Consider the following 25,480-nt stretch of genomic DNA (forward strand, 5'->3'; position numbering starts at 1 on the left):
GTGCGTTTGTCAGATCCACAACATGCACATAGAGATTACACACAATGTTTCCTTGTATGTCCACATAAAAAGTTTAGGCACTGCAGTGGTTTTGGAACATACGGTTTCAGTTCTCTGCTTTGGCCAATGGTTTTATTTTTTAAGGGTAATTCATGGCCTTCAAATTTTATCTTTGCTACTCTCAGGGCTTTTCCATTACTCCGTTTACTGGGAATCCAGCAATATATTTTTTCTATTGGTTTTTCATTATTATCAGCGAGTACTATGGTACCCTGTATGCTGTTCACACTGTCATTTTTTTTATTTGTACCTTTATATAATCAATATTTTTTATAGTTAAGTAATTTTCTGATTGATTTTTTGTTGTGGTTTCTATCAACCACATCTGATCTTTTATTTGTCTGAATGACATTTCAGCAGTTGAATGTCGATTCAACTACTAATTTCAATTTTGATATTTTCTTCTCTGTTTCTAAGGTCAGGAATCGTGACCAACTTCCACTTCCAAGGCGAGAGTCGAAGTGAGTCAAGGTTGGGTCAAGATATTTGCTTTTTTTTTTTTTTTTTTGGTTTGCTTTGTACTGGGGCATAGGGTTCCAGTGTAATTACATTAGGAATTTTATTTGATTTTTCCAGAGAAAGGTTGTCAGAGGAACTTCCAGCAGTTGTCAACTGCAGCAAGTAACTACCATCAAAGGGCCCAGGGGTACTCGAATCTTTATTTATACTTATCATAAAGATTTGGGGTAAAAAAAAAAAAATTAAACCTGAAAACTTTAAAAAGATACCATTAGCCTTTCATGAAGTTTATTCTTCCACCAATGACACAAGTGAGAGCCGACTCCCAAATGTCTGCTCCCTACCCTACCCCACAGGGGATGGCACAATATGATTAGAGTGGCCCAAGTGTAAGCAAGACCCGCTTGCTAGGACCGAAGGTATTACGAGAATACTATCATCCCCACCCTAATCATATTATGGGCAAACCGGTTAGAATGCCTGAGAGTCCTGTCCCCAGAGCCAGATCCCCCTGGAATCTGTGGTCCAGCCCTAAGTATCAATCTGATAACTCTCAGGTCCGAATATTACCAGGCAGTTGATGGCCCTAACACAGTTCTCACTATTTAGCTTCGGATATAAACCCAATCCCAGCTATGATATCTTTTCCTACCTAACAGGTCCAATAAATTTTAGCAAAAGTTTCAATTTTCGTTATGTATGCCACAAAAATGAAGAGTTGTGTTGTTTATGAACGTTGATGATGAAGACTCGGCCATAATGAAATGAAAAGAAATTGGAGCAAATCAAATTTCACCACAAATTCTGGCCAAATTCTGCAGGTCCACATAGGGAAAAATTGTCAAAATTTTTCAACTTTTCAATTTTAGGTCTCTATATCCCCAAAAATGAAGATTAGTGTGTTTATGACCTTTGACGATGAAGAGTCGGACATAGTGAAATAAAAAAAAACCTGGAGGATATCAAATTTCACCAAAAAATCTGTCCATATTCTGCATGTCCACATGAAAAAATGTCAAATATTTCAACGTCTCAATTTTAGTTCTCTATGTCTCCAAAATGAAGGTTAGTGTTTTTTTTATGCACGTTGATAATGAAGACTTGGCCATCAGAGTAAAATAAAGAGAAATTGGAGCAAATCAAATTTCACCAGAAATTCTGTCCAAATTCTCCAGGTCCGCATATGGAAAAAATGTCAAATTTTTCAATGTTTCAACTTTATTTTTCTGTCCCCCAAATTATGATGATGAAGACTCGGCCATAGAGTGAAATAGAAAGAAACTGGAGCAAATCAAATTTCACCAGAAATTCTGTCCAAATTCTTAGGAAAAAATGTCAAATTTTTCAACGTTTCAATTTTTGGCTCTCTATGTCCCCAAAATAAAGATTAGTGTCCTTTATGAACGTTTATGATGAAGAGTTGTCCATAGAGTAAAATAAAAAAGAAACTGGAGCAAATCAAATTTCACCAGAAATTCTGTCCAAATTCTGCAGGTCCACATATGGGAAAAATGGCAAATTTTTCAACGTTTCAATTTTAGTTCTCTATGTCCCAAAATTAAGATTAGTGTTCTTTATGAACGTTTATGATAAAGACTCGTCCACAGAGTGAAATAAAAAGAAACTGCAGCAAATCAAATTTCACCAGAAATTCCTGCAGGCCCACGTATGGAAAAAATGACAAATTTTTCAACGTTTCAATTTTTGTTCTCTGTCCCCAAAATGAAGAATACTGTCGTTTAAGAACGTTGATAATGAAGACTTGGACATAAAGTGAAAAGAAAATTAAATTTTTAATGTAATGTACTCTGATGATATAGATTTAGTCACAGAATGAAATAAAAAGTTATTGTAGGAATACAAAATTAGCAAAAATATTTGTAGAAATCCCACAGGTTCATTTATGCAAAAAATGTCAAATTTTTCTCTATGGCCCCAAAATTAAAGAGTCTTCTTTATGTACTCTAATGCTGAATACGTAGTCACAGAATGAAAAAAAGGAATAGGAGGAAATGAAAATTAGCCAAACATTTTGCAAAAATTCAGCAGGTACGAGTTTGCAAAAATCTAAATTTTTTAAATTTCAATTTTAGTATTCTAAGGCCCAAATTAAAGATTAACCTTCTTTATGTACTCTGATGATGAAAGTTTAGTCATAGAATGAAATAAAATGGAATTGGAAGAAATCAAAATTAGCAAAAAATATAAAAATTCCACAGGTCCAGGTATATGAAAAATATAGAGTCTTTCAATGTTTCAAATTTAGTTCTTCATAGCCCCAAATTAAAGACTAGACTTCATCATGTACTCTGATGATGGAGACTTAGTCACAAAATATAAGAAGATGGAGTTTGAGGAAATCAAAATTAGCCAAAAATTTTGATAAATTCGGTAGGTCTGTGTATGCAAAAAAATGTCCAATTTTTCAGCATTTGAAGTTTAGTTCTCTATAACCCTAAATTAAAGATTAGTCTTCTTAAGTATTCTGCCGATGGAGTTTTAGACATAGAATGAAATAAAAGGGAATTGGAGGATATCAAAATTAACCATAAATTTGGCAAAAATTCAGCAGGTCTGTATGTGCAAAAATTGTCATATTTAGCAATAAGTTTTTCAATGTTTCAATTTTAGTTCTCTATGGCCCTAATTTAAATATTAGTATTCTTCTTGTACTCAGATGATGGAGATTTAGTCACAGAATGAAATAAGAAGGAATTGGAAGAATTCAAAATTAGCTAAACAATTCTGAACAAATTACGCAGGTCCGCGTCTGCAAAAAAATTCAAATTTTTCTGTTTCAATTTTAGTTTTTTATGGCCCCAATTTAAAGATTACTCTTCTTTATGTACTCTGATGATGGAGATTTAATCACAATGAAATAAAAAGGAATTGAAGGTAATCAAAATTAGCACAATATTCTGAATAAATTCCCCAGGTCTGCATAAAATATAAAATTTTTCATTTTTTGTATAAAGTTCCTTCTGATATCGGTAATGTTTTATTAATTTTACTGAACTTTCTATTCAAATTATCTAATTGTCCCACTATTAAGTGTTTTATTTTTATTAATTTTGTTAAGTTTTTCAGACCACCATGAAACTTTGCGTTTTGTTGGATGGGATTTTGAGTTTAGAATTGCTCTATCAGCAGCATTTTTGATGAAATTAACAAGAAGTTTATTAGTTTCATTATGATCTTTTATATACGCAAATGGTGGGATATTCCTACTGAGAAATTCATATCGTTCCCAATCTCCATTATAAACGTATACTGAGGGACATGCTTGGCGGGATTATTTTGTAATAAAGAAATTAATATTGGGAAATGATCACTGGTGTGCAAGTTATCACCTGCATTCCAATCTAATCTGTCAACTATACTTGTTGTACACAGAATTAAGTCTACTTTGGAAAACTGTTCCATGTGTTTTTGAAAAATATGCGTTGATTTTCGTCATCATTTATACAGCACATGTCGTTTGAATGAATTCTTCTATTTTACTTCTTGCTCTACTTGAGTTTGTACAATTACAGTCCCATAACGGGCTATGGGCATTAAAATCACCTACTATTAATGTAGTTTCCTTGATATCAAGTTTATCAGTGTCGTAAATTTTATTGGGGTTGTTGTATAAACTTGGTTGTATAAACTATAAATTACATAATTATCGTTTTTTATTCATATTTTAATACTTGATATTTGCAAGTCAGTAAAGTTTACAGTTACTTTGTTATAACATACTTTGTTCTGTACATATATAGCTGTACCTAAATTTCCTTCTTCCTCTCTAGATGTAGATGCTAAGGTATAGTTGCCTAGAGCTGATACTGTTTTGTTGACATGTTGTAAACATGATATATTGGTTCGTATTCTTTTCGTAATCGTTGTATTTCTCCTAAATGTAATCTGGTCTGCAGACCATTTACGTTCCATTGTATAATTACTGAAAATATTACCTTTTAGTGTATTCACGTGTTATTTTCTTTTTGTGCATTATCGATTTGTATTTTTTCTGAAATGTTATTTATTTGTTTTCCTTTATAACATATTAGGTGTCCTTTGCACATACAGCCCTTTTCGTTAGTGTCTAAACTAGTAGTTTCTTTATTTCTGTATTTTATAAATTTTTGTAGTGTTTGTTAAACTCTTTTGTTATGATTCTGTTTTTGTTGCACAATTCAATGAAACATTCATTACATCCACATGTGTTTTTCTTTTTTTTTTTTTTACTCTTGCTGCACCTATTGTTGGTGATGGAGTAATCTCTTCTTCCATCACAATCATCCTTGTCAATGGTTTGTTCCTCTATTTCTTTGATGTTTTGGGTATCTCCTTCAATTGGTTTTATTATTACTTTAGGAGACAAAGGTGTATTCTTATCATTTTTGGCTCATGTTCTTTCTTCGGGTCTTTTATCTTTAGTTTAACTGATCTCTCTCTAATAATAGTGGGTTTTTTTGTTTTGGGTGTTCTCTCTAAAGGTCTCTTTTTATCTTTAGCATCCAGTTCATTACAACTTCCTTCTAATATTTCTGTAGTAAACGTATTATCTTCTTGTGATTCCATTTGCCGTAATATCTCAAATGAATCTGAACAAATATCAATTGAAGGATTTGCATTTGTTTCTTGGTTCTTTGCTATTTTAGTTTCTTCTTGCAATGTAGTTATTATTCCTTGGGATTTATCTATCAGGGTTTTGTTACTCATATATTTCCATTTTTGTTTTATTTGATCTTATTATAGTTGAAAACGTACGTTTCCTAGTGAGATCTTGCATTCCTCTTACTTTCAATTCCAATTTGGCCTCTTTTATAGGTATTCCTGTTCTCTCCTGCAGTAATTTTAATTCTGCACTGCATATATAATATATAATACATACATTCCTTAGACCTTGCATGGTGATTTTGCCCAAAGTTCACGCATTTTGGTTCACCGCACATCCACTATGTGGCATGTTCGTCAGATCCACAATACGCACATACGGATGTATTTCGGCAGTTTTTCCTTGTATGCCCATACTTACTACAGTTTTGGCACTGTAGTGGTTCTAGAACATACGGTCTTAATTCTCTCTTCTGGCCCATAATTTTAATTTTTAAGGGTAATTCTTGGCCTTCAAATTTTATCTTTGCTATTCTCACTGTTTTTCCATTATTCCATCTACTGGCTATGTTGTATATTTAACAATCTTGTACGTTGTTGTGCCCTTTTTTAAGGCAATCCAGCAATAGTGCAATATATTCTTTTCTATTGGTTCTTCATTATCATCAGGAAGTATTATGGTACCCTGTGCACTGTTCATACTGTCATGTTTTTTTATATGTACCTTTATATTATCAATATTTTTTTATAGTCAAGTAATTTTCTGATTGATTTTTTTTTTGTTGTGGTTTCTGTCAACCACATCTAGTATTTTATTTGTCTGAATGACATTTCGGAAGTTGAATCTCGATTCAATGGGAAATTTTCTAATTTCAATGACGATAATTTATTGTTTATTTCTAAGGTCAGGAACCTTGACTAACTTCCAATCCCAAAGAGGGAGTTGAAGTGAGTAAAGGTTGGGTCAAGACGATATTTACTTTTTTTTTTTTTTGGTTGGCTTATATGGTTTGCTCTGTACTGATAGGGTTCCAGTGTAATTAACACTAAGATGTTTCTTAGATTTTTCCAAACAAAGGTTGTCAGAGGAGGTTCATGCAGTTGTCAACTGTGCCGAGACGGTACCATCAAAGGGCCCAGGGGTAATCTTTATAGCTACTACTCATAAAGATTAAAGTAAAAAAAAAAAAAAAGGAAAATTAAACTGAAAACTTTAAAAGATCTTATCAGCCTTTCATGGAGTTTATTCTTCCAGCAATGGCACAAGTGAGATCAGACTCCCAAATGTCCAAGCCCCTACCCTACCCCACAGGGGATGGTACAACACGATTAGAGTGGCCAAAGTGTAAGCCAAACCCACTTCCTGGGACAGACGGTATTACAAGAATACAATCATCCCCACCCCAACCATATTATGGGCAAACCGGATAGAATGCCAAGAGTCCTATCCCCAGAACCAGACCCCACTGGAATCCGTGGTCAGCCCTGCAGAATAGTTCCGCCCTTGAGCTATCAATCTGATATCTCTCAGGTCAGGTCCAAACATTATCAGACAGTTGATGGTCCTACCACAGTTTCCACTATTTAGCTTCGGATATAAACCTAGTCAGAGCTATGATATCTTTCCGTGTTTATCAGGTCCAATAAATTTTAGCAAAAGTGAAAAACTCCACATAAATTAATCCAAAGAAATATATAATGATATATAGGACTCTTGGACTCAAACCTGGGAACAAATTCCTGGGGTTCAAGAGCCTCTTCACCACATCAAGGTGGTCCCAAGTCGAGGGGGCATCACTCCATTTGCATCTTTTGCTTGCAATCCACCTGTTCATCAACATTAATCTTTCTCTCTGAAAGGCTAATGTTTACATTTTATTCTCCCTGAAGATCTTGCACCATACCGTTCCCTCTAACTGCAATATTTACCATGTTTCTTTCTCTCTCTCTTGCACTGTCCACGTGACCAACACTCAACCTGTACATTATCTTCTTCTGTCTTCCTAATAACTTCTTGTTTTCCCATCATTAAACCCTTCATTTGCCCATCATCCTTGCTTTTCCTATACTCACACATCATCCTTGCATTTTTCTTTGTGTTGTCTTATAATCATCTGTGTTGTCTTATAATTAAAATGGCACTTTTTACAATTACATTAAGACATATCTTCACCAATTCCTATGCAACATTTCTAAACCTCTGAATATCAGTCTTTTACCATTATAATCACATACTATTTATAAATGGAAATCTAATACCAATATTCTTTAGGAATCACATATTTCTAACATTCAATACCATTTCCAAGACCATTTCTATAAAACACTCTCCATTCTTATGTACTCCAGCAACTCCGCATATACTGAAAACGCCATCTCTCCTCGGCCACCCATCACTGCAATCCTTGAAATAACACTATAAGAAATACCCACCTCTAGCTCTACAGCTTTCGGCTACCACATACAAAATCAATTTCATTCCTTCCCATTCATAAACACAACGACCTGTCACTTCTGTCTCACTAAGTGGCAAAACATTCAGCTTTCCTCCTTTAAATAAGTCAACTATCATACATTTAAACATGCAACAACACCCAAAAGCTCAAGACTTAGTGTTTTATTTTTCTTCGTGACTCAAAGCTACACAAAGCAGCGAGAATACTATTATTTTCCTTTCCTGCCATGAAAAAGCATGAAAGACTGGTTGCCACTGGACTCAAGAGAAGCAGCTCAGCTGCCATTTACAGAGCATTTAATCCTAGTAAGGTTCTGCAACCCTCACCAGGTGCTCCTCTGCCTCGTAGAACATCATATCTGTATCACAAACCATTGCACTTCCTAGAGCAGTAATGTCCAAGTTTTTACCATTTACTACCACCATATTCCTCAGTAAACAGACTTCTCTGATGCATGTAGTGGCCCTCTGCCTCGAGAGAGAGACTCGACTCTATTTATGAGGAATTTCTTCCCAAAGGAATTCATTACTAGGACAGACGTACAGGTAGTGTCACACACTAACACTGCAGTAACATGCACGCACGCACATGCATGGATGCAAACCCAAATATAGTGTATATTTGTAATGCTGCATCTCTTAATATAAGTACTTACCTAAATGTTAAAAATGATGTAAAGAACATATTCAACCAAGAAGATCCACAAAACATACCTGAAAAGAAAAAAAAAACATACAGTAGTTCTTAAATAAAAAAGTAATTTCAACCAACAAAAATACATTACAAAACTTAATGAAACAAGATAAAACAGTTACCATAACCATTAGAACTACAGTACATATGTGAAAATCAATTTATCAAAAACATTTAGTCATTGAATTAAATAATAATTAATTGGAGGAAACCAAAATGAGCAAAAAATTCTGTGGATATTCCACAGGTCCGGATATGTAAAAATTAAAGATTAGTCTTCTATATGTACTCAGATGAAGGAGATTTAGTCAAGGATAAAGTAAAAAGGAAATGGATGGATGGATGGATGGATGATATTTATGGCAAAAGCCCAGGCACTGGGACCAAGAAGGCCATTCAGCGCTGTAATGAAGAGAAAATAAATAATGTTAAGGTAAATGAATTCATGAATTAGTAAAGGAAATGATTAATAAATAAAATGAAGTGATGTGACCAATAAATTAAGATATGAAGTTTAATGAATGATGTGATACATACATAATAAAAAATTTAATGTCATTAAAATTTCTGTGATGTAATGTAATAAATGTTAGGAAAAAAATTAAATATCATTAAAAATTTTTATATACTTTAAAAAAGATATGATAGCAGAAATATCTGCTTCATCTCCCAAAAATATCAGACAGGGATTTACCCTGAAAATATCTTTCTCTTTGGTTAAAATATCTGAAGCACACCACCAGAATGTGCTCCACTGTTAGTGTCTCGTCACAGTAAGCACACTCTGGAGGGCTGCTTCCTTCTAAAATAAACTGATGGGTTAAACGAGTGTGCCTAATCCTTAATCTGGTTAAAATAACCTCTGTTCGTCTGTCAAGCTGGAATGACGAAGACCACGGCAATATATTATCTCTAATATTTCTATATTTTTTATTATTAGCAAGAAGAGAAGTCCACCTTTCTTGCCATTCACTTAAAACATAAGATCTAATAGGACCTTTTAGGTCTGTGTGAGGCACTTTTCAGAAAGAGGTTTCTGATAAAATACCAGCAGCTTTCGCTTCCCTGTCTGCCATCTTGTTTCTGCGAATCCCCACGTGAGACGGGACCCAACAGAAAGAGACTGATTTACGCCGACAATAGATACGAAAAAGCCACTCCTGAACTTTCTGAATTAATGGATGAAAGCTATTAAATTTTTTAATAGCTTTAAAGTGCTTTTAGAATCTGAGTATATGACAACATTAGTGTCACTACTTTGAAAAACTAAATCTAGAGCAGAAACTACGGCTGTTAATTCAGCAGTAAATACTGATGAAGAGTCAGGTAATTTAGCTGGGTACGCTGTATCACCAAGGATATCAGAGCAACCAACACCACTATTTGACTTTGATCCATCTGTATAGATCTTTGTAAAATTAGCATGGGTAACGCAGTGCTCTAAGCTTTTCCCTTAATCTCTTCTTCAGTGCAGTCCTTTTGTTAAACAGTTTCTTGCATACTGATGCTTCTGGAGTAAGCCATGGAGGATTTGCAGGATATTCTACTTCCAGGACTTTCTGGGATTTAAGATGATTATTCCTAACAACCTCATTCAGTCGAATTTGGAATGGTTCAGAAGCTCTTGCACAAAAAAAAAAATCGAGAGTCTGTTTCCTTTAGTACTTGAAAAGAGGGATTTTTGGGAGCACTTTTCATTCTAGCCACATATCGCAACCTAGTTCTTGCCTTCTTAGATCAAGGGGAAAATTATCTGTATCAACGTATATGCTTTCAACAGGCGAAGTTCTAAAAGCCCCTGAGCATATTCTTAACCCCATGTTGTGTACATCCAGTTCCTTTAGCTTGGTTTTACAGGCTGAGGAATAAATTTGACAGCCATAGTCTAGCTGAAATCGATGTAGAGAGTCATATAGCCTCAGAAGGGATTTCTTACCAGCCCCCAACTAAATCCAGAAACAACCTTTAAAATATTCAAAGACTGTTTAACATTAATCTTTAGGGCATTTATGTGGCTGGCCCATGTTAATTTATGGTCAATAGTCATCCCCAGAAATTTTACTTCGTTTTCAAAAGGAATGACAGACCCTTTTACACTAAGCGTGGAAACCTCTCCCACACGCCGGCACCTGGTAAATCTTACTGCAACTGTTTGAAAGAGGAGAATTTAAAACCATTCTCATCAGCCCACATAGTAATAGCATTAATAGACCTTTGCAAATGTTTACATACAGACAAGGAATCATATCCTTTGCAGTATATTGCAAGGTCGACAAAAAGCGAGCATTTAAAAGGGGGGTGGGATTTTTTCAACCACACTAGTTATTGCCACTGAAAAGAGTGTTACACTTAAAACACACCCTTGGGGAACTCCTTCCTCCTGCATAAAAGGTTGGGAGAGGGAGTTTCCCACTCCTACCTTTAAAAATCTGTCTTGTTAAAAAGGAATATATAAACCTAATCATTCTTCCACATATGCCCATCTGTGCAATTGTTTCATAATGCCAATTCTCCAGGTAGTGTCATATGCTTTCTCTAAGTAAAAAAATATGCCGATGGTCTGACATTGTTTGGCAAATCCTTGCTGGATTTGGTTGGTCAGCCTCAGCAAGAGATCAAGGGTGGAGCGGTTTTTCCTGAAACCGAATTGAAATGGCGATATTAATCCTTTGGTTTCCAGGTGCCAAACTAGTCTGGTATTTATCATTTTCTACATTAGCTTACACACACAGCTGGCCATCTTTATTAGGCTTTTTAATAGGAACAATTATGGATATTTTCCAGTCCTTGGGTAAGATTCCTGTTTCCCATATTTTGTTTATAATCTTGAGTAAATATTTTTTGGCATCATCTGGGAGGTGTTTAAGCATTTCATATACAATTGTATCCTCACCTGGAGCTGTGGATTCACTTGAGGAGAGTGCCTCACGAAATTCTCTTAGAGAAAATTTGAAGTTGTATGGTTCAGATTTTCCAAAATCAAATTTCAGTCATTTCAGAATTCCCAATTCTTTGAAATTCTGGGGAATAATGGTTAGGTCTGGAAACTTTAGAAAAGTGTTTTCCTAGCTCATTGGCAACTTCAGTGGACTCTGTGATTAGAGAGTTATTTATTTTTAATGACGGTAATAGTGATGCATCAAATTTTCCACTCAGTTTCCTTATTTTGCACCGCACCACTCTTAGTAAAGCCAACATTCTCTTTGGCTTTCTTATAAAAGTGCTGCTGCTTGGCTAAAGCACGTTTGTAGATTAATTTAGACTGAGGGGAGCCACTAGTTTTGTAACGTCTGTAGCACTTCCTAGTCACTTTCCTCAGAATACCACGTCTTATTCCACCAGGGAACTGCAGGTCTATAAGGTTTCCTTTTGTTTTTGGAATCAAGCCTTTAGCACTCTTCAAAGTAGATCCAATAAAGTAATCACAGGCATCTAGATGAGAATGAAAGGACTCAAACTCCCTATCTAGATTGACACCTTTACTGAATTTATCCCAGTCTGCATCTTCTACCTTCCACTTAGGTAAAACTTCAGATGGAGCATTTACAGCATATTTCAAATGGATTGGGTAGTGATCACTTCCATTTAAATCTTCATTAACACACCAATTGAAATCAAGGTGGGCACTTGTTGAAGAAATACTAATGTCCAGTGCAGAGAAATGATTATCATGAATGTTGTGGAAGGTCACTGATCCATTATTATATAGGGTAACATCATTCCTGTCAATAATGTCTTCGATTAATTTCCCTTTACTGTCTAAAAACCTGACTTCCCAAAAGGGGGTTGTGGGCATTAAAATCACCTACGAGAAGTAAAGGAGTTGGAAGTTGGTCAATTAAGGATTGAATATCTGGTGGAAGGTATAATGAGTAGATTGTTATCCTCTTTTCCAAAATGACTGAAATAGCAACAGCTTGTAGAGTTGTATTTAGTTGTATTGTGGAGTGCTGTAGAGATTTATTAATAGTAATTGCAGCACCTCCATGGGCACGATCACCAATTGGGGGATATGATTTAAATATTGAATAATTTAGTCCAGGATTATAAGCAAAGTTGCCTAACATTGTTTCCTGCATGCATATAATCCCTGGATTGAATTCATGCATTAAAACTTTAAGGTATTCTGTACGGGCTCTGAGACCTTTACAGTTCCACTGAAGGATATCAAGGTGGTAAAATGTGCCAATTCCCACTCCTTGAGGGGAAGTACTATTCCTAGGGTGGAGTCGGAAATTCTCCTTTATAAGAGATTGTTTTCTTAAACCATTTTCATCTGAATTTGAATTCAGGGTCTTTGGTTGATCTTCATATTTTTATTATGAACCTGATGTTCAGAATTTCTACGTGATTCTGTGCATCACTAATCCTATTTGTTTTAGGGCGGCAAGACTGAACTGAACTCAGATGATTTTGTTCTGATTCTACTTTTGGAACCACCTTTCTAGGAGGAGAGATCTCTTCCAAAACACTGAACCCATTCGAAGTTTTCATTGTAAAGCTAACATTATTTGGGGAAGTATTTCTTGTGTGCTTCTTGGTAGTTGTAATTAGAGCTTTGTTATCATTCTTGTTTGTGGCTGTAACGATTGATGGCTCTGAACTAGCTCTATCTAATTGGGGTTGTTCCTTTAACTTATTTTTGTTTGAAGTATTTTTAGAACATCTTACTGAATTATTAGTTGATTTTGGCACACATTTTTGGAGATGAATTGGCAGCTATCGTAGAGGTGGCATTTGTATCGACTTTGAAAGATAAATTTTCTGTGCTTTTGGAAGTACAATTTTTGGTATTGGACTCCAAAGCACTTGATGATAAAGGTTTCTGACTAGTTTGGAGACTTTCATTATTATTTACAGTCAGAGGAATAGCAGGTTTACAATATCTACTATCATATGCAGTTATTGGTGGCCATACATTGCAGGAATTTTTCATAAGTTTTATTCTTTTCTTACATTCTTACAGTTTGTTTGGGTAGCCCCAGGTCCCTCAGTGTGAGGCACCTCTGATGTCTACCAGAATATTGCTAATGCATCTTCCGGTATATTTTGCATCTTCCAGTCTTGGATGGTCTGGGATGCATCTTAAATATTTGTCGAGCTTATTCTTAAACACATCTATGCTCACTCCTGATATGTTTCTCAGATGAACTGGTAGCGCATTGAATAGACTCTGCATTATCGATGCTGGTGCGTGGTGGATTAATGTCCTGTGTGCTTTCCTTAGTTTTCCTGGTATAGTTTTGGACACTATTAATCTACCTCTGCTTGCTCTTTCTGATATTTTTAGCTCCATGATGTTTTCGGTAATTCCTTCTATCTGTTTCCATGCCTGGATAATCATGTAGCATTCTCTTCTCCTTTCAAGAGTATATAAATTTAAGAATTGTAGTCTTTCCCAGTAGTCCAGGTCCTTAACTTCTTCTATTCTAGCTGTAAAGGACCTTTGTACACTCTCTATTTGTGCAATATCCTTTTGGCAGTGTGGGTACCATATTATATTGCAATATTCAAGTGGACTATGAACGTACATTTTATAAAGCATAATAGTGTTCGACTTTTCTTGTTTTGAAGTGCCGGAACAACATTCCTATTTTTGCTCTGCATTTTGCCAATAGTATTGCTATTTGATCATTGCATAACATATTCCTATTCAACATCACACCAAGGTCTTTAACTGCTTCCTTATTTGTGATTGTCTCATTATTAGGTCCTTTATATGCATATAGCATTCCTTCTTTATCACCATAGTTTATTGATTCAAATTTATTTATTGATTCAAATTTATCAGGGTTAAATACCATCCTATTTACCTCTGCCCATTTATACTAGTATATATTGTTTAGGTCTCTTTGTAGCGAGTTCCTATCTTCATCACATTTAATCTCTACTTATTCTTGAGTCATAGCGAAACTTCTCACTACTGAGTCCTTAACATTACTGTCTATGTCTGCAATCATAATAATAAACAACAATGCACCTAACACCATACCTTGTGGCACACCAGATATTACCGTAGCTTCATCCAATTTCTCATCGTTAGCAATCACTATCTGTTTTGCAAAAATTCTTTTATCCATCTTCCTAGTTTATCCACAATGTTATGTTTTCTAATTTTTTTTTGCTAATATATTATGGTCTACCTTGTCAAGAGCTTTTGCAAAGTCTAGGTAAACCACATCTGTATCTTTTTCCTTTATCATATTTATATATATGCTTTCATGGTGGACTAACAGTTGGGTTTGTGTACTTCTTCCGGTACAAAACCATGTTGTCCTATATTAAACAAACTATTTTTCATTAAATGTTTCATTATATATTTTTTCATTACCCTTTCGTAAACTTTCATAATATGAGATGTCAGACTCACAGGCCTATAATTACCTGCCTCTAGTCTTGATCCACCTTTGAAAGTTGGGGTAATACACGCTAATTTATGCTCATCATAAATCTTGCCTGTATCTATACTTTGTCTTAATAATATTTGCGAGCGGCTTTGAGATTGAATGAACCACTTTCTTTAACAAAATGGCAGGAACACCATCAGGTCCTGCTGCTGATCCATTTTTAATCTCATTAATAGCCTGCACAATATCGGCCTTCAGGAATATCTATGTCCAATAAATATTCACTATTTTCATCTCTTATTTTTGTATCATTATCTTCATTATCAATTCTAGGTGTGAATTCACTCTTATATCTTTCTGCTAATATGTTACATATTTCATTTTTTCATTTGTTAATCGCCCTTCAATTCTTAGAGGCCTATTTCTACTCTTTATTTTATTCATCTTTTTTTGCATATGAGTAAAAAAATTTTGGGGTTTTGTTTGATATTTTGTAGGGTCCTTTCTTCTAGGTCCTGATTTTCTTTTACTTTTGACTGTATAATCTTTTGTTCTGCATTTTCTATCTTACTTTTTAGCTCCATCACTTTCCATGCATTCTTTTCTTTTGCAAGACCTTTTTCCACTCTGATTTTCTGGAACAAGATCCTTCTGTCTCTTGGTATACGTGACTGATGTTTTTTCTTCTTCGGTATATATTTTTCCACTATTTCCTCTAATATTTTATATAATATATCCATATTTACCAATATATTATCACTTACGAATATGTTTTCCCAGTCTTTGTTTAATTCTTCATTTATTTTTGACCAATTTATATTTTTACTATAGCAATTATATTTTCCATATCCTTCCCATTTTTTCTTCTCTTGCTTATCTCTGTTTTTCATGTGCTTTGGAACACACTGTTAATACTATGACATTTTGGTCCGAAATACTCGTATTATACACTATTATTTCTTTCAACATAGTTCACCTCGTTCACAAATACTAGGTCTAAAATATTATCCTTTCTTGTTGGTAGGTGATTTATTTGCTGAATGTTATGTTCTATTAGCATATCTAATAGCTTTTCAAATTGCCTCTTATCTTCTGCGCTACTATTACTCTCCTTTTTATATGTATAAAATACAACCACAGTCTTCTATTCGTTCTTTCCATTCTACGAAAGGAAAGTTAAAGTGTCCGGACAGGAGTATAGTCCAGTCTTTGTGATTTCTACATATATCATCCAATTTGTCAATTATGTCAAACTCTTTAGTATTCGGGGGTCTGTATATTACAATGTTTACTAATTTTTCAGATTCAAATTCTACTGCTATTAATTCACATTCTGTGTTATTATATTTCTTACAGATTTTTCCTTGATTTACTTCTCTCCCATATATTGCAGTTCCCCCTTGATTCCTATTTTTTCTATCTGATCTATAAGTTTGGAAACCCTTTATCTGATCATCATTACCAGTCTCTTGTGAGTACCAGGTTTCACTTATATTCATTATTATCTATTTTTTTAGTTTGGGTTAGTTCTTCTAAGAACTCCATTTTTCTTTTTGAGTTACTCGAAACTAAACCCTGTGCATTCATCACTATGATGGTTTGCGTTTTATCCCTATTATCTAATATGGGTAATAATAAGGATTTTCCCATGTCTCTTTCCTGCTCTGATATGTGTTCTTTTCTTCATTTCCATAACTTCAGACATTAAAAAATCCAACTTTTCCAAAATAGTTGATCTTCCATCTTCATAATTATTCATTTTGTGTTTGTATCTGCACCTATCTCCATATCTGCAACATCCATTTGCATCATAGATACATTGCTTTGTTGCACTGTACCTCGGTGCTGATGCCTCATATTGTGGTGCTGACATTTCATAACGTGGTGCCAGCTTGCTTTTTCCTTCGTCACATACTCTTTATTCTTTCCTTTGTTTGTTTCATTTTTACTTTGATTTTTTATATGTATTTGCTTTTGATTTTCGTTCTTCATGGCAACAGGATGCATGTATCTGCATTTTTTGTTGAATTTGCAACCTTTTCCTTCTTTCAGATTCCAACATACTTTTGGATGTAGATCGCTGCATTCAACCTCATAGCCATCTAGATATGCACATTTGCCATAAATCTCATAGTTGTGACATATCTTGGGATGTTTGTAGTGACATCTTTCACTAAATCTGCAATTTCCTCTTTTCAAAAGAGTGCAGACTGTGTCTTTCTTTTCTTTTTTTCTTGCTCTTTCCCTTCAATATGTATATCAGGGTACAGCCTCTTTGGGATTTTTTTTTGTGTTGTCATTTCATAGTTTATTTCTTCGTATGTATGCTGTTGTATTGCCTCATATGTAGAGTCTATGAGTTTCTCTGCATCCATACTCTTATCCTGTTCTTTGTTTTCATTACTGTTTTCTATCTCTTCAGTCTTATTTTCTTCATCCTCGACTATCTGTACATTAAGTCTTGACTTAATAACATTGTCTATCCATATTAGACATGTTGAGCAAAAGACTTTTGTGTCCTTTTTTTTATTTTGCTGTACTTCGGCACATGTAGGATGAGTTGGTACATGGCATGCACTGCATTTCCTTATCAGGTTTTGTGGATTTACAATGCTATACCACACATTACATAGATTGCATGCTTTAGGCATTCTTTTTCCTATGGCACAAATCAGTATATTAACCAAATTCATCTTGTTCATTTTCTTTGTTGGGATGTGTTAAATGATGTAGATTTTCTTTATAAGTTTCTTGATCACTTGGACTTTCCTTGGTATTCCTTCAATTATTTTCATGATGTTTTCTGCTGACTTGTTCCAGCTTGAAGGATCATATCCTTTCACTATGTCTGTGTATGTTTTTGCATCTTTTTGATTGGAGTTGTTATTGATCTCAACGATAAGAAACCCCAGCTCCCTGCCTGGCAATTCATCATATTGGAAATCTGCTAAGCAGGCTAAATTTCTCCAGCGTCTGCCACTGTTGTTACTGCTGTTGATGTTGCTAGACACTTCCATGATGCTTAATTTTTATATTTCATTCGAAAAACAACTTTAGTCGACGCTTTATCCTGCTATTCTGACTTTAATCTTATCACCGACAGTTCACAAACACTTCTAGCTATAATTCACTCACTAGTCATATGATATACGCATGAAATTGGGTTAATTTTTCAGACCAAGAACGAATACCGACTTTCCGACCAAAAACGGGCACTCCGAGAGTGCAGAAGCATAGGTAGAGTTGGCAATTTGTTTGCCCCCATTTACTTTGCTAATGCTGACATGTTCGTTATCAGCCACTGCCAACACTTCTTCAAATCTATATCTGGGGCAAGCCCTAGAATTTGGAGGATGATCACCATTACATAGGAAACAGTATTGGGCTTCTTCACACTCATCAAAACTATCGTGCTCTGCAGATCACACAGGACATCTTTTATTGTTATCACAAGAGTTTTGAATGTGGCCATATTCAAAGCATTTGCGACACTGTTTGGGATTTCTTTTATATCTTTTAACCTGCATCCTCTCATGGCCAACAATGATGGTATCAGGTAGGTAACTGGAGCAGAAGGTTAAAAGGATAGCTGCATCCCCATCCAGTTTTTTACATGAGATACACAAGGAGGACATCGATGGAGAAACTCCTCCTCTTTAAAAACATGCAAGTCTTTTGAGTAAACTACCCCTTTCAGTTGTTAAAGAATCTGTGAGATGAAATACACTCAATATTTCCACTTTCAGGAGGTTTAAATTTTGATAGCAGAACTGCTTGAGTCTGATTACCAGCTTTTATTAGAAGGTTCTTTCCGTACCGTTTTAAATTTCCAATGGGAATGGAACCAACCTTGCTCTCAATGCATTCAGCAGCTTTTATTAAATTTTTCCCTCCCTCCTTGTAGATGGCAAAATGCCATAAAGGGGGAGGAAGAGCTCTGGTACATGGGGCTGGTCCATGTTCTTCAGTCTTAGAATAAAATCAAATGGCTCATCATTTAAGTTTTTCACTGAAAACCCTGAAGTGCATCAAAAAGGGAAAACTGGGCAGCTTCTACTGCCCAGCTTCCCCTCCCAAACACACCAACAAAGCCCGTGAAGAGACCTCAAGATACCAAGCATGCATACATCAGACCACCACATACAAACTGGCTCATCCACCCACCCAAAACTGCTTGGTTATATCAAGAAAGTATCATGGATCAGTCAGGTATTTGTGAATCATGGATCAGTCAGGTATTTGCATTCTCCACCAATGGCACAAGTGAGAGTTGACTCCCAACCCTTTCAGGATAGCACCAATACGCTTGCAGTGGCCCACATATAAGCCAATATGCCTGCTGGGAGTTCTGCCCTTGCTAATGGGGGCTGACTCCCCACTCCAGCCATACTGGTGGACTTCCGGACAAAAGCCAGGAGTCCTACCCCAAAAAACCAGGCCAACCTGGATTCTGATGGGCTGATCCCTGGAGATGGTTCCTCCTCAAGATAGCAATGGGAAAAATCCCATCACCATCTCGGGTGGCGACTCAACCACCACAACTCCTACAATTATCTTCAAATGTGAACCCATTCCAAAAAACGATCTATTCTCAGGCTCTCCTAAGAAGTAAAATTTTGCGAATGTGGAAATGTCCACACCATTTAAACCAAAAACTATGTGGGATAATTTGTCAGGACCCAGGCCCAAAGGCCAGGGTCCCTCAGCCCCTTAACTAGTCAAGGCATCCTACTCGAGGGGCTGCAAATTTTGAACATATTTTCTGGTGAAATTTGATTTGCTTTAATTTTTTTTTTTCACTCTATGTCCCAGTCTTCATCATCAGCGTTCATAAACAACAATAATCTTCATTTTGTGACATAAAGAGTTAAAATTGAAACGTTGAAACATTTGACATTTTTCCCATAGAATTTGGTGAGAATTTCTGGTGAAATTTTATTTGCTCCAATTTAATTTTATTTCACTCTATGCCGTGGCTTCATCATCAATGTTCATAAAACACACTAATTTTTATTTTGGGGATATAGATGGCTAAAACTGAAACGAAAAATTTGACATTTTCCATACACGGTCTCAAAGAATTTGGACAGAATTTCTGGTGAAATTTGATTTGCTCCAATTTCTTTTTATTTCACTCTATGGCCGAGTCTTCATCATCAACGTTCATAAACAACACCAGCCTTCATTTGGGGAACAAAGAGGGCCAAATTGAAAAGTTGATAAATTTGAAATATTTTCATACGCAGACCTGCAGGTTTTGGAAAGAATTTCTGATGAAATTTTATTTACTCCACTCTAAGGCCGAGGCTTCATCATCAACGTTCATATACAACACTAACTGTCACATGGGTCATTCGGCGGATGAGTTTAATTATTAATTACTGTGATTTATACAGCCTTCCCTTACCTAAGACCCACATAATCCCACCAATTAAGGCCCAAAAGTTACCCCAAAAGACAGATAATTAACTTAATTAGATTCAGTTGCCAGGTGGAACTAGGTTACTGAATATTTTGCTTTACTCTGGAACAAATGAATTAAATAACCCCACTGATCAACCACCTAGTCCAACAAAGTATATTGGTTAAAATGAGGAAATCTACATGAGCCAATAACAGCTCCCCAGTTCGTCGGCCCCCTTCGGACACCATAATATTTCCCCCACTTTAGGTTATGATGCAACAGCTGATCGCTCTCGTAACGCTTTTAGAAGCGGTTCCCTAGTACTTCACGGCTATTTATCCTCCAAAGAAAGGAATGACCAAGTTCCAAAGTGTGCCTGACTGTTACTTAGACGTCCTCTCACTAATCCTTAATTACAGCAAGGGGTGTATCTTAAATCTAGAATATTATGTTAACACTATGGATCTTTATTTTTTAAAATTTTTTACAAACGCTGACTTGCAGAATTTGGAAACAATTTCTGGTGAAATTTTATTTGCTCCAATTTCTTATGATTTCACTCTATGGCTGAGGCTTTATCATCAACGTTCAAAAACAACACTGATTTTCATTAAGGGGACACAGAGAGCTAAAATTGAAATTTTGAAAAATTTGACATTTTTTTCCATAGGTGGTCCAACAGAATTTGGAGAGAATTTCTGGTGATATTTGATTTCCTCCAATTTCTTTTTATTTCACTCTACGGCCAAGTCATCATCATCAACATTCATAAATAACACTAATCTTATTTTTTGGGACAGAGAGGACTAAATTGAAACATACAAAAAGTTTGAAATTTTTTCCAAATGCTGACTTGCAGAATTTGGAAAGAACTTCTAGTGAAATTTCATTTGCAGCAATTTCTTTTTATTCCACACTATGGCCGAGTCTTCATCATCAGTGTTCGTAAAAAAGACTAATCTTCATTTTGGGGACATATAGAGAGAAATTGAAACGTTGAAAAATTTGCAGAATTTGGACAGAATTTCTGGTGAAATGTGATTTGCTCCAATTTGTTTTTATTTCACTCCAAGGTCGAGTCTTCATCATCAGCTTTCATAAACAACACTAATCCTCATTTTGGGGACATAGAAAACAAAAATTGGAAAGTTGAAAAATTTTTTATTTTTTCCATATACGGAATTTCAGCATTTGATCATCAATTTCTGGTATAGATGGCTAAACTGAAACATTGAAAAATTTGAAATATTTTCCAAATGCAGTCCTATAGAATTTGGACAGAATTTCTGGTGAAATTTGATTTGCTCCAATTTCTTTTATTTCACTCTATGGACGAGTCCTCATCATCAACGTTCATAAACAAAACTAACCTTCATTTTGGGAACACAGAGGACCAAAATTGAAAAGTTGAAAAATATGACATATTTTCCCTACGCGGACCTGCAGAATTTGGAAAGAATTTCTGGTGAAATTTGATTTGCTCCAATTTCTTTTTATTTCACTCTATTGCCGAATATTCACCATCAACGCTCATAAACAACACTAATCTTCATTTGGGGGACACAGGTAGCTAAAATTGAAACATTGACAAATTTGACATTTTCTATACGCGGTTCTGAAGGATTTGGAGAGAATTTCTGGTGAAATTTGATTTGTTCCAATTTCTTTTTATTTCACTCTATGGACAAGTCTTCATCATCAATGTTCAGAAACAAAACTAACATTCATTTTGGGGACAAAGAAGACTGAAATTGAAAAGTTGAAAAATTTGACATATTTTGGAAACAATTTATGAAATTTGATTTCCTTCAATTTCTTTTTATTTCAATGTATGGCCGAGCATTGATCATCAACGGTCATAAGCAACACTAATCTTCATTTTGGGGACATAGATAGATAAAATTGAAACGTTGAAAAATTTGACACTTTTTTCATAAACGGACCTGCAAAATTTGGACAGAATTTCTGGTGAAATTTGATTTCCTGCATTTTCTTTTTATTTAACTCTGTGTTAAGAGTCTTTGTCCTCAACATTCATAAACAACACTAATCTTCATTTCGGGGACACAAAGGGCCAAAATTGAAACATTAAAAAATTAGATATTTTTTCCATCTACGGCCTTGCAGAATTTGGACAGAATTTCTGGTTAAATTTGATTTGCTACAGTTTTTTTTATTTCATTCACTGTCCCAGTCTTCATCATTAACGTTCATAAACAACACCAATCTTCATTTTGGGGACATAGAGAACAAAAATTGAATCGTTGAAAAATTTGATATTTTTTCCAAATGCGGAATTTCAGAATTTGATCAATTTCTGGGGAAATTTTATTTCTTCCAATTTCTTTTTATTTCACTCATCATCAACAACTCTAATCTTCATTACGGGGGCACAGAGAGCTAAAACTGAAACGTTGAAAATTTGACGCATTTTCCATACGCGGACCTGCAGAATTTAAGAATTTCTGGAGAAATTTTATTTGCCCCATTTCTTTTTATTTCACTCTATGATTGATTGACTGATTATGAAATTTATGTCTTGAAGACCAACCGCCGGAAACCATCAGGATTATTCAGCGCCGTAATGAAGGTGAAATATATAAGTTTATGATATGATTGATAAGGAATAGATGAATGATGACATACTAGTAAAATTCAGTGTTAAAATATGAACGTAAAAAATGAAGAATGATATTGGATAGAACCAGCAAAAAATAAATGTATATTAAACTTTTATATTCAAAATATATACTTAGTATACAAAAATAAACATGACTAAAGTCTTTATTAAATATACTAAGATCATGTCTCATTAAAATAACCAGATTCTTTAAGATAACACATAAGGTTGTGTACCTCAACGTGATCATTTAAAATTTCTAAAATAGTCTTCCTAGTTTGTAAGTACTTTGCCCTAAGGCGATCAAATTTAGGGCAGTGCACCAGCATGTGCTCAACGGATAGCTGACCACCACAGTGAGCACAAACTGGGGCAATGGTTCCCTCTAAAATATAGCTATGAGTGAAGCGGGTATGGCCAATCCTAAGCCGTGTTAGGATGAACTCAAATCTTCTGTTACTATTAAACCCCGAATTACAAAAATCGATACTTTTTTTTAATGTTTCTGTACTTCCTATTTGTGAATAAAATGGGGGAAGTCCATCGCTGATGACATTTTGTACGAATGTATCGTCTGATAACTGGACGCATATCCAAATGTGGTACCTAATTAGTTAAGAAATCACATCTTGCAGCATCCTTCCGAGTATTCATCAACATTCATAAACAACACTAATCTTCCTTTTGGGGACATAGATAGCTAAAACTGAAACCTTGAAAAATTTGACATATTTTCCGTGCATGGTCCTAAAGAATTTGTACAGAATTTCTGGTGAAATATGATTTGCTCCAATTTCTTTTTATTTCACTCTATGGCCGAGTCTTCATCATCAACGTTCATAAACAACACTAACCTTAATTTTGGGGACACAGAGAACTAAAATTGAAAAGTTAAAAAATTTGACACATTTTCCATATGCGGACCTGCAGAATTTGGAAGGAATTCTGGTGAATTTTATTTGCTCCAATTTCTTTTTATTTTACTCTGTGACCGAGTCTTCATCATCAACGTTTTCTAAACAACACTAATCTTCATTTTGGATGGATGGATGGATGATATTTAGGGGACAAAATTTCTGGTGAAATTTGATTTCCTCCATTTTTTTTCACTATGTCTTAGTCTTCATCATCAGTGTTCATAAAAAACACTAATCTTTATATTGGGGACATAGAGAACAAAAATTGAAACGTTGAATATATTTTTTCCATATGCAGATTTGAAGAATTTGTACAATGTGTGGTGAAATTTTATTTGCCCCAATTTCATTTCATTTCACTCTATGGCCGAGACTTTATCATCAACGTTCGTATACACCACTAATCTTCATTTTTGGGACACAGAGGACTAAAACTGAAACAATGAAAAATTTGACATTTTCCCATAAGCAGTCCTGCAGAGTTTGGAGAGAATTTCTGGTGAAATTTGATTTGCTCCAATTTCTTTTTATTTCACTCTATGGCCGAGTCTTCATCATCAACGTTCATAAACAACACTAATCTTCATTTTGGATGGATGGATGTATGATATTTAGGGTAAAAGCCCAGGCAATGGGGCCAAGAAGGCCATTCAGTGCCGTAATGAAGAGAAAATAAATTTTAAGGTAAATGAATTTATGAATTAATGAAGGAAATGATTAATAAATAAAATGAAGTGATTTGACCAATAAAGAAAGATATGAAGATTAATGAATCATATGGTATATACATAATAAAAATTTAATGTCATTAAAATTCTGTGTGATGTAATAAATATATTAGGAAAAAAATTAAATATCGCTAAAAAATTTTTTATACACTTTAAAAAGAGAGATGACAACAGAAATCTCTGCATTATCTCCCAAAATATCAGAGAGGGACTTACCCTGGAAATATCTTTCTCTTTGGATAAAATATCTGGGGCACACCACCAGAATGTGCTCCACTGTTAGTGTCTCGTCACAGTAAGCACACTCTGGAGGGCTGCTTCCTTCTAAAATGAACTGATGGGTTAAACGAGTGTGCCCAATCCTTAATCTGGTTAAAATAACCTCTGTTCATCTGTCAAGCTGGAATGACGAAGACCACGGCAGTATCTTATCTCTAATATTTCTATTTTTTTTATTATTGAGCACACACAGCTAAAATTGAAACGCTGAAAATTTTAAAATTTTTTCCATACACGGACCTGCAGAATTTGGACAGAATTTCTGGTGAAATTCGATTTGCTCCAAATTTTTTTTTTCACTCTATGTCCAAGTCTTCATCATCATCATTCATAAACACTAAACTTCATTTTGGGGACACAGAGGACAAAAATTGAAACGAAAAATTTGATATTTTTTCCATATGCGGACTTCCAGATTTTGGACAGTTTCTGGTGGAGTTTTATTTCCTCTAATTTCATTTTATTTCACTCTCGGGCCGTCTTCAACATCAACGTTCGTAAACAACACTAACCTTCATTTTTGGGACATACTTGACTAAAGTTAAAGCTTTAATAATTTGACATTTTTTCCATATGCAGACTTACAGAATTTGGAAAGAATTTCTTATGAAATTTGATTTGCTCCAATTTCATTTCATTTCACTCTGTGGCCAAGACTTTATCATCAACGTTCGTAAACAACACTAATCTTCATTTTTGGGAAACAGAGGACTAAAACTGAAACACTGAAAAATTTGACATTTTTTCCATAAGTGGTCCTGTAGAATTTCGACAGAATTTCTGGTAAAGTTTGATTTCCTCCAATTTCTTTTTATTTCAATCTAAGTCTGGAGTCTTCATCATCATGTTCTCAAACTTCTCTAATCTCCATTTTGGGGACAGAGAAAAAAAATTGAAACACTGAAAAATTTGACA

The sequence above is a fragment of the Macrobrachium rosenbergii genome, chromosome 5 (assembly GCF_040412425.1).
Source record: "Macrobrachium rosenbergii isolate ZJJX-2024 chromosome 5, ASM4041242v1, whole genome shotgun sequence".
Taxonomy (NCBI): Eukaryota; Metazoa; Arthropoda; class Malacostraca; order Decapoda; family Palaemonidae; genus Macrobrachium; species Macrobrachium rosenbergii.